Source organism: Tupaia chinensis, unplaced genomic scaffold (genome assembly GCF_000334495.1).
Source record: "Tupaia chinensis unplaced genomic scaffold, TupChi_1.0 Scaffold000027_1, whole genome shotgun sequence".
NCBI lineage: Eukaryota > Metazoa > Chordata > Mammalia > Scandentia > Tupaiidae > Tupaia > Tupaia belangeri.
Genome location: NW_006159457.1, coordinates 687,669 through 703,510, shown reverse-complemented (window position 1 = coordinate 703,510; position 15,842 = coordinate 687,669). Strand labels below are relative to the sequence as shown.

General features: G+C 35.2%; 1 pseudogene; it reads left to right on the top strand.

Annotated features, from left to right (window-relative positions):
* The window catches only part of LOC102474998 (transcription factor BTF3 pseudogene), a 21,850-nt pseudogene that overhangs the window by 2,846 nt on the left and 3,162 nt on the right, over positions 1 to 15,842 (top strand).

Below are 15,842 nucleotides of genomic sequence, written 5' to 3'. Positions count from 1 at the left end.
ATTAATTCCTCTTATCCTATAAACTCATCATAGGTATTGAAAACTAATTTCACATTTCTGTCCCTATTCCTGAACTATAATTTTTCAATTCCTAACATGGGGCCCTATATAGTAATAAATAAACTTATTTTGACCTTTTACAACACCTAGATTTTAAGTGGTGCCACCCTTGGAATAATCCAACCCTAATTTGCTTAACCAAACATACTTCAGATAAGTGTATGTTTCTTATTCAGTTTTAATAAATCTCCTTAAGTAGTTTTGAAGGGGCTCAGTTAGTATATTTGGAACAGTTAGTGAAGTTGTAATCATGAGAGTGATCTTACTTTCTTACTATTAAAAATAAAAGGGATAGTGCCACTTCATTAAATCAAAAAACTCAGGACATATTATAAATCTAAATCATTGGATTAATGTCAAATTCAAATCACAAATCACCAGGTTAATGTCTTTCTGTAATCCGTATTTTCAACAGCCATTTGGAGTCTCATAGCTTATCAAATCTACCACTCTTTTTATTATTTTTTTTTTGAGAGGTTTTTGTTGTAGGGAGAGTGCACTCATAACTGCTGGTCCCAAGTCTGCCACTCTTTTGAGTGTAGTATATATAATTTTCTTTGGTTATCTAATTTTATATACATGTGTGTGATTCATGCAAGAAGTCACAGACCATTTGTACTCATATGTATTTATAGTTCCTCACATACCACTAGAAACACAGGATGTGTTCAGTAGATATATAGTAAATACACAACCATACTTTTAACAACCAAAGTAAAGAAACCAGAGAAGTAAAATATATTCTTACTTATATATTACTGAGTTTCAATATTTTAATTTAAACAATGAAACTGGTTCTTAAACAATTTAAATTATTTTAACTGGTGAACAAAATATGTCCAACATTTCAAATGTTAAGGTTAATCCTCCAAATGAATGCAATCACTAACAATAACTTTATAAATCCATCAATATTTTAAATAACAGAATACACAGAAGATGTGACACAATTAATTACACTCTCTTATACAAGTGACAGAATTTATGGTCTAGCACTTGCTATAAATGTTCTGCACTTTGTCTTCTGTATAACTCCTTTGCACTTTGGGGGAAGATGTGTGTTATTAAATTATGGATGAGATTAAAGCTTTCTTCTTGAATATGAGATATTTATTTTTTAATTTAATCTGGAAATATGTTTGAATAGCTATTGTTTTAGAAAACATGATGAAGTCTGATAATAAGTGATTTAAAAAGTTAAACTACTGAGACAATTGGAACAAATTGGTACAGCAAGTATTGTAGTGGTGAAGTCTGCTGGGATCCCAGACAGCCAACCATGTAGTTAGAGTCCTGGATCCAGCAGCTTGAGAAACATGGCAGACACCTGTGCATGCATGCTCAAATTCCAGACAGAGGGGGAGAGGAGAAGGGATTGTCTTGTGACAATGCCCCATTGGGGATGCTTTCTTCTCTCCCTCTTTCTGTTTTTCTGTCACTATTGGTGAGTGAATGCATCTTCTTGCAAAAAAGAAAAAAAACTTTTAATTTAATTTAGGGCATATAAATTTATATAAGCAAGTAATTCACACTAAAATAATATGCATCCTTATTCACGATTCTGTAAGGATACAGTATAAAACATGATTAATTTTATTAGATCACTCATGTAAGTTTAGACAGATGCTGTAAGTTTTAAATAATAAACAGTAGTTTTCCAGAAATAGAATGATTTTATAATGGACTTTCAAGCAGAGAAATGAGCACATGCAGAAGCATGGAATTATAAAAGGCCATGACATTTCAGGGGAACGGCGAGATCCATCGGGTGTCACTGAACATTTCACAGGTAAGAAATGCAGCTGGGGTAATAGGTCAGAGTCCAGTTGTGAAGAAACTTGCATGTTGAAGCAATGAGTATACCCATCATTCTCTTATCCAAAGAGAACCAACTATGGCTTAGAGATTATGGTACTGTTTAGTTTTATCTGTATTGTGTGTTGAGTGTGTGTGTGTGTGTGTGTGTGTGTGTTTGAATTTGCCTATATAAAACAGACTTTTACTGAATGTTTGAGCAATGTAATTTTAGCAGAGTAAAGGCAATAAAAATTGTTCATTTTTTTTTTTTTCTCATTACAATGTCATGGGAAGACAGGAATAGTCTTCTAATTGTCCAGTCCATACTGCCTTATCCTAGTGTTTGCACCTGGATAATTGGTTCAGGTAACTCTCTATTTCAAAATTGTCAGTAGAATGTCTTTGACCAAACTGATGGATTTGCAAATTGCCCCATGAATCAACTCATGAAAATAGGCCTGAGATAAGTCTAGCTGTGGTAAATGGGGGCATGGTTACACTTCAATCCTTTTTTCTCCATTTGTCTATCCTGTGGGAACTTAGGGCATGCATGAACATGTGTCTGGTGTTTTTAAAGACACAGGGGCTAGGATTTGAACAACAGTCAGTCATGTGGGACTTGTCCACTTAACCACTAGACTATGGAACTAGTCAATAAGAGGATTTTACTGTTCATAATTGTATTGTACAATGTCACTAGTAAATGTAATTACTAGAGCACTTAGCCCCCATGTAAAATCACAAAAATTATATAATTTATATTTTATATAAATGTTATTCTTTCCAGTACTGAAAGCTCTGTGCAAAATGACTTGTTTTTTATTTTGCTTTTTATTGTACACACTTCCTACCAATTCTCTCTACTTTCAACTTGTTGATAAGGAAAAATTAAAGGAAAAAGAAATACAGCTTTCTTTACTTCCTTTTCCTTTTATTCTATAATCCCCTGCACAAATAATTGGCTAATACAGAAATGTACCACAAATTCAAAGGAAGATACAATAGGATTCCTCGATAATATGTGTCACATAAATGTCTTTACTTTCTTTTTACATACAGTTCTACTTGAATGGAAAGCAAGGGTCTTTGGCACTGTGAGCACCCTTTTGCTGAGTTGTGGGTGTACCATGCTCATCCTGTGTGTGCTTTGAAAGTCACTAAACCTCCACGCATTGTGGGCTGATGTAATTCCATCCTGAGGAACATCACAGATGTCACTGCATTTCTGTTCCTCCCCCTCATTATTTTGTTTCTGAGTACTTTTGTCAGCATTTATGGAATGAGATCTTTAATTCTGGGTGTTACATAAAATTCTACCATATTAACATATTACCATATATAGATCTATTACTTTATTTGAAATCAACAGGTCATATTTCTTTACTTTGCTGTGATAAGTGTCTTTAAGTATGTTTCCCTGTAGAACTTCACAAGTCTTCATGATGCCTAGACAGAATCATGGAGTCTGACTGCAGATATACATTCAATCTAAGTGTGTATTGATAAATATCTCTTAAAATTGTAACAATTTACACTGTGTCAGGCAGGCATGAGAGTTTCTATTTCCATATTCTTACAGAATGTATGTATCAAATTTTTAATGTTTTTGGTCGGTCTGATGGTAATCAATGGCAATATAGTTTAATGCACAATTCTCTATTAATTATTTAGGATGGACATTTCTTAATATATTTATTAGCCATCTATTGATATTCTTTTTAATGCTTTTAAGTTAATTATCCCATTTCATTTTGAGTTGTATTTTATGAGTGATTTTCAAGAATTCTACATATTGTTTACTAATCCTCTATTGATTATGTACATTGTACATATCTTTTATTTGGACTTATCTTTAATATTTATTTATAAACTATCCTACAAAGAGTTTGGCTGGTGTACATGCAGTCAACATTTCACTCTCTTCTACATGCTTTATAAAGTTGAAGCTTTCAAAATAAATTCATCTCTACTTTGATGTCATCTTGGTAGTCTCCTACATTTTTCTCCTAAAGATTGAAAGACTGGGTCAGCAAAATGTCTGTAAAGGATTAGACAGCTAACAATTTTTGGCTTCTTTTTTATGAATATGCCTGTTAACATTTATGTTCACCTGGTTCTGTTTCAAATATGCCCACTAAGAAAATCAAGGAGAAAAATAGAGAGGCAAGATATTTAAGGAACACAGAAATGGAGAATTGTCTGTTGATCATACTATGTATGATCATATATCTAGCTGGACTGGTGTGTATTCATGCTGGGAAAATTCATTTTACAAGCTGTGGTGATGTACAGTGATTGAGGTATAAAATAAATATTTAAAATATTATGTTAATTGATCAAAAAACATGCCCACTAAATGGTTGCATGTATTTCTTATCCAATGTAAAGAATCTACAGATTTTGGAACCAGCAGATGGCATAATAGTTATGTCAGTGGACTCCCACATAGTTTACCGCAATTTGAGTCTGGGACCCGTAGCTTAACTGCACACTGGGCATGTGTGCATGCATGCCCAAGATCCCGAGAGGAGAGTAGATGATTGGGATTGTGGCATGGCCATCCTCCCTGGGGGGGGGGGGTGATTTCTAGCTTTCTGTCCTTTGTCTCTGTCCTTACCATAAGCACATGTGACCTATAGCAAAAACCTCTCAAAAAATTAATAAAAAAAAGAATAAGTATTTTTATAGGCAAATATAATCAGTCATTTTTCATATCTGATATATTAGAAAACATTTCCACCATTTTATCTTCATTTGTGTGTTAAACTTTAAACACATTTATGTGTGTCTTTATTTCACCTTATATGACTTTTCTTAGTTTGAATTAATTTTCTAATTTATTTTCTCCTTCAGTGCATTTCTATATTCTTATAAATCATAATATTGTAACAGGTATACCTGATGGAAGATCTGAATCTAATGAGATCCTTTGTGCTGATATAGAATACATGAGACTTAGAATTTTAAAATATCAACCCCTCCAATATTTCCACATCTGTTCTCTACTATTTTTATTTCATAGTGTTTAAATCAACCACACTTTAGTCATTAACTTTTTTGTACTTAAGTTGTTCTTAGACTTATTGATGTATTAACTCATTTCTTATTTCAGCATTACCTCCTACATCCCTTGTGTTTCTATATTCATTAAGCTACTTACTGAAAGTCAGACACTAATAATTTTTCAACTTGAAACTTGATTACTAGAATTCTTAATATTTATTTTTAATTACAATTTCTCTAATTAATTCCTACATTGAAGATATTTCTTATTAACATTTATTTTGTTCATTGTGCATCCACTAACCATATAATTTTAAACCTATCTAAATAATCTTTTGACTTCTGGTTAATTAGATTTTCTCTTTGGTATTTGATGCCATATAATTTTCTTTCTTTCTTCTTTAATTAACTTAGTTTTTTTGGGGGGAGAGGTTTTTGCCATAGGGTGCATGCGCTCGCCAGACAGACAGAGAGAGACAGCGAGACAGAAAGCGAGAAATCAGCCCCTAGGGAGGATGGTCATGCCGCAATCCCTTCTCCTCCATTCTCCTTTCGGGATCTTGCACACGCACATATGCACAGTGTGAGTTTAAGCTACCGGGTCCAGGACTCGAACCGCAGTCCACTACATGGGAGTTCAGTGATAAAGCCATTATGCTAACTGCTGGTCCCTTTCTTTCCTTCTTTCTTTTTTAAGTGAGAAAGAGACAGAGAGATAAAGACACTGTCATAGGATTTTTTTCTTTTTTTGGTTGTTGTTGTTTTCGTTTTGTTTTAGTGAAAGGAAAAGGTAGTTTAAAAGCAAAAGTACACACCTGAGAGGTAGAAGCATGCCTGAGCAGACAAAGAGTGGCTCAAAAGGTCCTCACAATTATATCCTGTGAAGTTTATCATTTTTAATCTAGTTTATGTTGCTTGACCATTGACGGGGTACACTGATTCTTTTCCTCTCATTGACTCCATTAAATGTGCCTGGGTTCACTGATTTATCTCATTGGCTATATCAAATGTTTCTTAATCAGCTAGACACCCCCACTAATCTCCTGTTACATTACCTTGGGCAGGGAATTTTCTGCTTTGATTGGGTTTTTCTATCTAACCATATGGAGAGATGCCCCAGCATCCTTATCCGGTTCCATTTGCCAACTTTCTCCTGCTTCATTTATCTACTGAGAGATATGATCCTCATAACTCTTTTTGGGGAGTTGAAGGTGGATGGTCTGTCTTCTGTAACTGTTTCATGCTAGAAAGGGGTGTTGACCCTACCTATTGGGAAGAACTACCTATCCACAGAACTAAGCAGGATCAGGGATAGGTCACTGAGATAGTCCTGAGGTGTGTTGTTGAGAAGACTGTCATTGGTGTTGGGTAATTTGCAGCAGGACTCAGTGGAGGTCCCAAGGGTTTGATAGTCCTGTTATATGGGCATTTGCAATTCTAAGCTTCTAAGCAAGAAGAGATAATCTTGGTTAGATTTAGAAGACAGGGCTCAAAAACAGGGATGAGAATCTGCAGTGACAAGTGTCCCAAGAGGGGCAACAGCCAAAGAAACCAGTTCCAGATTTTTTACCAGATTTCCCAAGAATCCAACAAAAGCTGTCAGATTTGTGAAACAGTATGATCACAGAGAGACTGGTCTAAGGAACATAGTGGTCATCTTTGGGTTGTATCATGAGCTCTAATACAGATGTGTGCCTGGAATTTTAAGGGAGTAATCACCATTACTGGCCTCAAACTGGGGCTCTCAGTGAGGCCTTGATAGCTGAGCTCTCTTTGAATAATCTGAGAAGGTTAACTGCCCTCCCTACCAGTGTATCTTAGTCCATTCAATATTTTAAAATCCTAAAAGTTCTGTATATTTATTAATCAAAAAGGTTGACTTTTCCTATATTTAAGATGATAAGTCATTGTGCTAGTGGCCCACAGCCAAACAGGAGTAGGGACACTTATGAGTGGCAATGAGGATGAGGATAAACAAAGTCAGCAGTCTTTAGTCAAATTTGGGTTGGAAACCTTAGGTCTTGAACAATCCTGTATTGCCCAGTTGGCTTAAGCACTGACAATATAGGAGTATTGCAGGGGGACTGCCCAGACTTTAGTAGCCTAAATTTTAAAAATTCCTTTACAGTGGGTTCAAGTCCTTTTCTAGCTTCTAGCCTTACAGGATACTATGATAAGAAAGTTCAGAGGGGTCCTAAAGCTGTATTTTCTCAAGGGATGATGTTATAGACATTCTTGGTTGTTCAGAGCACTGGGCCATGGGGTTAACTTTATCAAATATGTGGCTTGGTACCCCAACAGAATCTTGAATGACCATAATATTTGGAGATTTAAACTTAAATTGAAGGATGGTTCCCAGTGTAGCCAATATTTGTCTTTCCGGAAGGAGGGTTGGGCAGCCAGGAACTATTAGAAATTCTTGTGAGTATGCATGGTTCTCAAATTTGTATACCAAGGGACGGGTGAAAAAGCTTAAGAGTATTTTTCCCTCCATTCCTATAACGGTTCACAAGGAGGGCCTTCTCAAAAAGGGAAGGGATAACAGAGTAAGTAGTCATTGTATCTAAAAGACATAAAATTAGATCACCCATGACCTCAAAATTACCCAGGGGTCCTCAGTGGTTATGATGACTTCCTCAGACAGGAACATAGAGGATCTCCCCCAGGCTTGCTGAGTTGTAAACTTCTTCCTCTTGGCTCATGAGGACCTTGCCTGGCCATTCCCCTCTTCTCTTCAAGAGATCAGCTAACTCTTCAATGCCAGGGACATTTCCCATATCACAGCATTGATGGCAGGGCCAAGGAGATGGTATATATTACAGACAGTCTCTTTGTGTGCAATCTCCCTACCCAGATATGTTTTGGTTGACCAAGGAATAGATCCAGGACTTCCATGTGGCTTCCATCCTCCAATGCAAGTGTACTGCCTCATTATTGCAATTGGGCCCACCTATTTTTATGTGGCTGAATACATTTTTCCCTTCTTATCTTGTGATGAAATAATGAGATTCTCCAAGAAAAGAACATGTTTCCTTTTCTGTTTTAAAAGTGGCAATTTTATTTTTGAACATTAACTCTTCTTCCCCTTTTTTGTGTATTTTGTTCATTTCTGGGATTTCTATTAGGTGTATTATAAGTCCTTTCAATCTGGATTTGATATATTCTAACTTCTCTTTTACGTTTTATGCCATTATATAGCTCTATGTAGAATTCTGGTTAATTGCCTGAAATTTATACTCTTTCCTCATTTATTTTTAATATACTCTTCCCTCTAATGTCTGATTTAGATGAGACTGAAGATAGACTATTGTATAAAGACCTTGTTTGCAGTACCTGTTTTTTTGTCTCTCTCTCTCACTTATGGGAGAAACAATAGAATGAACTGTAAAAAATATAAGGCAATGAAAATTATTAACTATCTATGAATATTATTTGAGTATAAAATTAACTATAATGTTTCATCCTTTCTCAAAAAATACAAAGACTTTTTTTTTTTTTTTTTTTTTTTTTTGCCATAGAGCACATGTACTTGCCAGAGAGGAGAGAGACAGTGAGAGAATAAGTAAAAAATGACCCTCCAGGGGAATGGCCATGCCATAATCCTTCCTCCTCCTGGGATTTTGCCTGCACACATATATACACCTGGTGTAATCTTCAGGCCACCAGTCTGAGACTCAAACTGCAGTTATAAACATGAAAGTCCACCACAACAAATGCTGGTCCCTACAAAGGATTTTTAATGATAAAATACAAAAATGAAAAAAGGACCCTCACTTTTATTTTCCTGAATTAAAGCTCAGCAGCTCAATCTCAATTACATCTGTTCTCTAGAAATAGGGAGGAGTTTGAATCATTCAAGACCAGTGACAACAGTACAAGTTGCTGATGAGCATCAGGGAGGTAGAAAAGCAGAGATCACCAATCACCCACTCCCTCATGCATCTGAATGTTCAGAATTAACAAAAAGAATTTAGGAAGGAACGTATAAATCACCAGATGACTAGAAACCACCACAGAGGCACAAGAAATATAAGTAATCAACATAATGTCTCTCCCCAATGGGAAACATCAATTCCTCATCATTCACAGACAACACAATGGAATGCAGGAAATGTCAGATAAACAATTCAGAATATTTATAGTGATCAAATTAAATGAGATGCAAAAGAAAAGAAATAATGAGCTCCAGGAGATGAGGAAGTTCTTTTACAATTAGAAAGAAAAAATAAACACCATAAAAAAAGATCAAATGAAATTGTTAGAGATGAAGACTGTAGTACAGGAAATTAAAACCTCTCTTGAAAGTATTAAAAGCAGATTAGATAATGCAAAAGATTGAATATGAATGTAGAAATCAAAACCTCTGACCTAAAAAAAATAAACAAGATTGAATAAAAAATTAAAAAAAAAAACACAAGAAAAATGAGGACAATACATGAGAAATACTAGATATCATCAAGTGCCCAAATATCTGGATAATCAGTGTCTCAGAAAGTGAAGAAAATAATTAGAGCATTGATAATGTATTCCAGGAATCCTGGCAGAAAACTTTCCATAGACAGGCATTAAAATATCCAAACCAAAGAAATACAAAGGACCCCACATAGAATCAACCCAAGAAGATCCTCTCTAAGGGACAGCATAGCCAGATTGATGAAAACCACAAAGAAAAAATACTAAAATTAGCAAGAGAGGATCATCAAGTTACTTACAAAGGTAATCTCATCAGGCTAACATCAGACCTCTCAGAAACAATGCAGGCAAGGAAAGAATGGGAAAATATAATCAAAGTGTTAAATGAGAACCAGTTTCAACCAAGATTACTATACCCAGCAAAATTGTCCTTCATGTGGCAAAATAAATAAATAAATAAACAAACACATTCTCAGATAAACAAAATCTGAAAGAATTCATCAACTCCAGATCAGCTTTTCAAGAAGTTCTGAAGGAAATGTATACCATGAAAACTAAAGTCAGACAGATAGATATAAGAGAACAAAAAACAATCAAGAACATGGCTCACCTAGTGACAGGAACATGTCCATAAATATCAATACTAACATTGAATGTCAAAGTATGAAATGCTCCAATCAAGAGACACAGATTGGCCAAATGAATTTTTAAAATTAATTCATTAATTAATTAATTTAAAAAAATAAAAACCTCTATCTGTTGCCTACAAGGAATGCACCTAATGGAAAAAGACATATAGACTAAAACTGAAGGGCTGGAAAAAGATATTTCACACAAACAGAAATCAAAAAAAGGGCTGGAGTCGTGATACTGATTTAAAAGAAAATGGGCTTTAAGACAATATGAAAAAAGACAAAGAAGGTCATTATATATCAAGAAGACATAAAGCTTGTAAATATCTGTGCACCCAACTCAGAAGCACCTAAATATGTGAAAGAAATTCTGCTAGATCTAAAAGGAAAGATTGATTGCAATACCATAATTTTTGGGTATCTTAACACCTCATTATCTCCTTTAGATAGATCTTCTAGATAAAAAAATAAGCAGGGTGATACAGCACTAAACAATACTATAAAACAAATAAACTGGACATACATCTATGGAAATTTTCACCCTAAGACCACAAAATATACATTTTTCTCAGCCCTGCATGGGGTTGTGGTGAAATAGGAACACTTCACTGTTGGTGGGAATATAAATTGGTCCAGCCACTGTGGATAACAATATGGAGATTCCTCGAAGACCTGCAAATAGACCTACCATATGATCCAGCAAATCCCAGTCCTGTTTATCTGCCCAAAGGACAGGAGAAGGCTCAGTCAGAAAGGCATTTGCACATCGATGTTTATTGCAGTATTAATCATGATCGATAAGACATGGAACCAACCCATACGTCCCTGAATAGATGAATGGACTGAAAAAGTGTGGCAGATATTTTCTATGGGATACTATTCAGCCAAAAAAAAAAAATATAGCAAGACTGGGCATTTATATAAAATGGTTGAATATGGAAGATTTATTGCTGAGTGAAGCAAGCCAGACTATGAAAGAAGGATATTGTATGTCTCCACTTAATATATACTGACTGTCTTCACTCTGTGGTAGAGATTTAAAGATTGGAGGACATAGTAACAGTGAAAATAGTTATGGACACTGGATACAGTGTGGAAGGAGAGTGGGGGAGGGAAAGTGTATAGGGGAGATAATCAGGGAGAAAATATATAGAGGCAAGACATTTGTGGGACACACAAATGGTGTATTACCTGTTAATGATAACACATATAGTATTTCCAACTGGACTGGTCTAAGATGTATTTCATGTTAGGTAAATTCTCTTTACAAGCTAAATATGGAGAAATAATGATACAATTATTGATGAGTAGGGATGCAACAAGGTCATAGCTATAAGGCTGAATGACTGAGAATTGTAGATAATGAAGAAAATATACACGTGTTAAACCCTGACACAGCAAAAGTAATAATATAAAAATTTGAGAGGTAATGTAAGAACTCTAGTTACTATTGTTCCATCTAATGAAAGCAGTCCATTTTTGTTAAATAATTTGTAAGTTTTTTTAAAAAAACTACTTCAGGGACCAATAGGTGGTATAGTGGTCTCTCTCTCTCTCTGCCTTTTCACCAAGCACAAGTGCCCTACACAAAACAAACAAAACAAAAACAAAAACACAAGACGGGGGCCAGCAGTTGGCATAATGGCTATGTTGCTGGACTCCCATGTAGTAGACCACGGTTTAAGTCCCAGACCCGGTAGCATAAACTCACATCAGGCACGTGTGCCTATGTGCCCAAGATCCCGAGAGGAGAATGGAGGAGAAAGGACTGCAGTATGTCCATCCCCTCGGGGGGTGATTTCTCACTTTCTGTCTCTCTGTCTCTTTCTGTCTTTCTGGTTAGCTCATGCACCCTATAGCATAACCCTCTTCCCCAAAAACAAAACAAAACAACAAATGACTTCAAAGCCTTAGTGACTTTTCAGAATATCTTCTCTTAATTTTAAATTCCAATTTTAGGCAATCTCCCTGTCATGATAATAAAATAGTAATCTGAATTTTACTAATACTTCCATTTCTATCTGTTACAAAGCATTAAGTAATAACTAGGTGTTCATATTTATGAAAATTATCAAAAGAAATTCCTACAGACTCTGCCCTCCCTCCAAAAAATATTTCTAGAACTAATAGATGAATTCAGTAGTATTGCTGGATAGAAAAAAATAATCAGGATATGAAAATAAAATAGTGTTCCCATCCACTAGCAATAAATTATCAAAAAGAAAATAAAACACTTAAAATAGCTAGAGAATTAAAAAACTTACAAATATGTTTAACCAAGGAAATAAAGATCAGTACACTGAAAGCTACAAAACATTGATGAAAACAATTGAAGAAGGCACAAGTAAAAGCTATTATGAAAAACAAAATAGATATTCCTCAAACATTTTTTTAAAAAGGAATTATAATATGATCCAGCAAGCCTATTTTTTAACATATATTTAAAGATCGGTGTTCATATTTATGAAAATTATCAAAAGAAATTCCTACAGACTCTGCCCTCCCTCCAAAAAATATTTCTAGAACTAATAGATGAATTCAGTAGTATTGCTGGATAGAAAAAAATAATCAGGATATGAAAATAAAATAGTGTTCCCATCCACTAGCAATAAATTATCAAAAAGAAAATAAAACACTTAAAATAGCTAGAGAATTAAAAAACTTACAAATATGTTTAACCAAGGAAATAAAGATCAGTACACTGAAAGCTACAAAACATTGATGAAAACAATTGAAGAAGGCACAAGTAAAAGATATGCATGATCATGAATAGGAAAAATTATCATTGTTAAACTGTTCATACTATTCCAAGTGCTCTACAGATTCAATGCAACCTGTATCAAAATTCTAAAGATGGGAACTAGCAGTAAGCATAATGGCTATGTCACTGGACTCCCACGTAGTCTACCACGGTTCGCGTGATGGACCTGGTGGCTTAAAACTCACACCGGGCACGTGTGCGTGCGTGCCCAAGATCCCAAGAGGAGAATGGAGGAGAAGGGATTATAGCGTGACCATCCCCCCTGGAGGGTGATTTCTCGCTTTCTGTCTCTATGTCTCTCTCTGTCTGTCGGGCGAGTGCACACGCCCTATAGTGAAAATCTCAAAAAAAAAAAAAAAAGAAGAAAAAAATTCTAATGAGAATTTTTCACAGAAATAGAAAAAGCAATTCTGATGTTTTTGTAGAATTGAAAAATACCCTAAATAGCCAAAGCAATCTTGAGCAAAAAGAACAAAGCATGAGGAATCCCATTTCCTGATTTCAAGATACACTGCAAAAATATAGTATGATAACAGAATAAAAACAGATGCACAGACCAATGAAACAGAATAGAGAGCCTGCAAATGGATCCTTACATTCTTACTCAATTGCTTTTAAATAAAGTTGTGATGCTCACACAATAAGGATGAGATAGTCTTTTCAATAAATGATACTGGAAAAATTAAATATCCTCATGCAGAGGACTGACACGCTATTTTGCACCATATACAAAAATCAACTGCATAGTAGTGAAAAGACTCCCCGAGTGAAGAGACTACATATGAAATGAGAGAAAATATTTGCAAACCTTATATTTGTTAAGGAGATAGTAGTCAACATAAGGAACTCAAATAACTCTACAATAAAAATAAATAAATAACCTGATTGAAAAATGGACAAATTTCTAAACAGACATTTCTCAAAAGAAGACATACAAATGGTCAACAGATATATGAAAAAAATACTAAACATAGATAATCATTATGGAAATTCAAATTAAAACTACAATTACGTATCACCTCTTACCTTTTAGCATGGCTAAATCAATAGCAAAATAACAAAACAAATATAGCGAGTGTTAATGAGGATGTAAAGAAAACAGAAGCTTTATACACTCTTGGTGGGAATGTAAACTAAACTGGTACAGCCATTATGAAAAACAAAATAGATATTCCTCAAACATTTTTTTAAAAAGGAATTATAATATGATCCAGCAAGCCTATTTTTTAACATATATTTAAAGATCATGAAATTGGGACCAGCAGTTAGCATAATGACTATGTCGCTGGACTCCCATATGGTCAACTGCGGTTCGAGTCCCGAAGCCGGTGGCTTAAACTCATGTTGGGCGCATGTGCATGCGTGCCCAAGATCCTGAGAGGAGAATGGAGAGGAGAATGGAGGAGAAGGGACTGCGGTGTGGCCATCCCCCCTGGGGGGTGATTTCTCGCTTTCTGTCTCCCTGTCTCTGTCTGTCTGGCAAGCGCACGCGCCCTATAGCAAAAACCTCTCCAAAAAAAAAAAAGGTCATGAAATCGGTATGTTAAACTGACATCTGTACTCCTATGTTCATTATACCATTATTTAAATAACCAAGATACAGATTCAAAGTAAGCATCGGTCAATGGCTAAATGGATTTTTTTTTTAAAAGTGACATATTTGTCTATACACAATGGAACACTATTCAGCCTTTAAAAAGAAGGAAATCCTGGGAACCAGCAGTTAGCGTAATGGCTATGTCGCTGGACTCCCACGTAGTCGACCATGGTTCGCGTCCCGGACCTGGTGGCTTAAAACTCACGCTGGGCGCGTATGCATGCATGCCCAAGATCCCGAGAGGAGAATGGAGGAGAAGGAATTGCGGCGTGGCCATCCCCCCCTGGGGGGTGATTTCTCGCTTTCTGTCTCTATGTCTCTGTCTGTCTGGCAAGCGCACACGCCCTATAGCGAAAACCTCTCCAAAAAAAAAAAAGAAGGAAATCCTGTCATTTGTGACAACATGCATGGATAGACCTGGAGGCCATTATGTTCAGTGTAATAAACCAAGCACAAAAAGACAAATGTCTTTTATAAATCAAAATTTTAAAAATGTTAAGAAAAATTTGCTTAAGACTTAAAGTCAGGAAAAAGGTTAGGATTTTGTTCAAACACAAGGTAGATACTTAAAAGCTCAAAAAACAGATTGGACAAAGCTAAAATCTAATAATATATGCACTATAATTTTCTACTGAAACATTTTATCTCTCTCTCAATAATAAATAAAGGCATGGAAAGCAACTGTCGATATCAGAGTAAGTGTGGGGGGAGGGTGGGAAATGGCAGAGGATAAAGGGAGAGAATTAAGGGGGGGGGTAAAAAGATAGCAGGTATGGTAATATCCTTGCTTGAGCCAATATATGTGTATTCTGGGTGAAAAAACTCATTCTCCTGTGCTGTAATGAGGTACAGTGAGTGAATATAAAATAAATACATTTAAAATTTAAAAAATAAAGAAAAATAGTACATGATCTCACTTTTTTTGTGGAATCTGAAAAGGTCGAACTCAGAAACTGAATAGCATGGTGGTTACAGAGGCTGAGGGGAGGGTCAGAGAGATGTTGGCCAAAGATCACAAAACTTCAGTTGGGGGAATAAGTTTGAGAAACCAATTGTAAAATGTGTTGACTATACTTAACTGCAAGGTATTGTATACTTGGCAATTGTAGAAAGAAAAGATCTTTAGAGTACTTACCAAAAGAAAAAAAAAAGTTACTGAAGCTCTTGATTTAGCCTTTTAAAAAATGTATACATATTTCAAATATCACATTGTACTTAATAAATATATGGAATTTTTATTTGTCAATAAAAAATAATTATAGGAATAAGCTTATTTATCTACTTAGCTACCTATGCATACTTCTTATGCTCATGAAAGCACTGGATAATGCCTAAACTGATATATAATGAAGTGTTTGCATACACAGCGGTGCTCTAGAGCTTAATTATACCAGTTCATGTGAGCTACTTACTATATTTCCAGGAATTTTGTTTAGCTAGTAATTAAACTATTGTCAACTAGAAACTGGCTATGCCGGGAGTACTGACACCACAGAAATTGGCAAACTACCATTTTTAAAAGCAAAGAGCAGATTTATTAAGACACCACTAGATTGAATGATGTGAAATACAATTATTT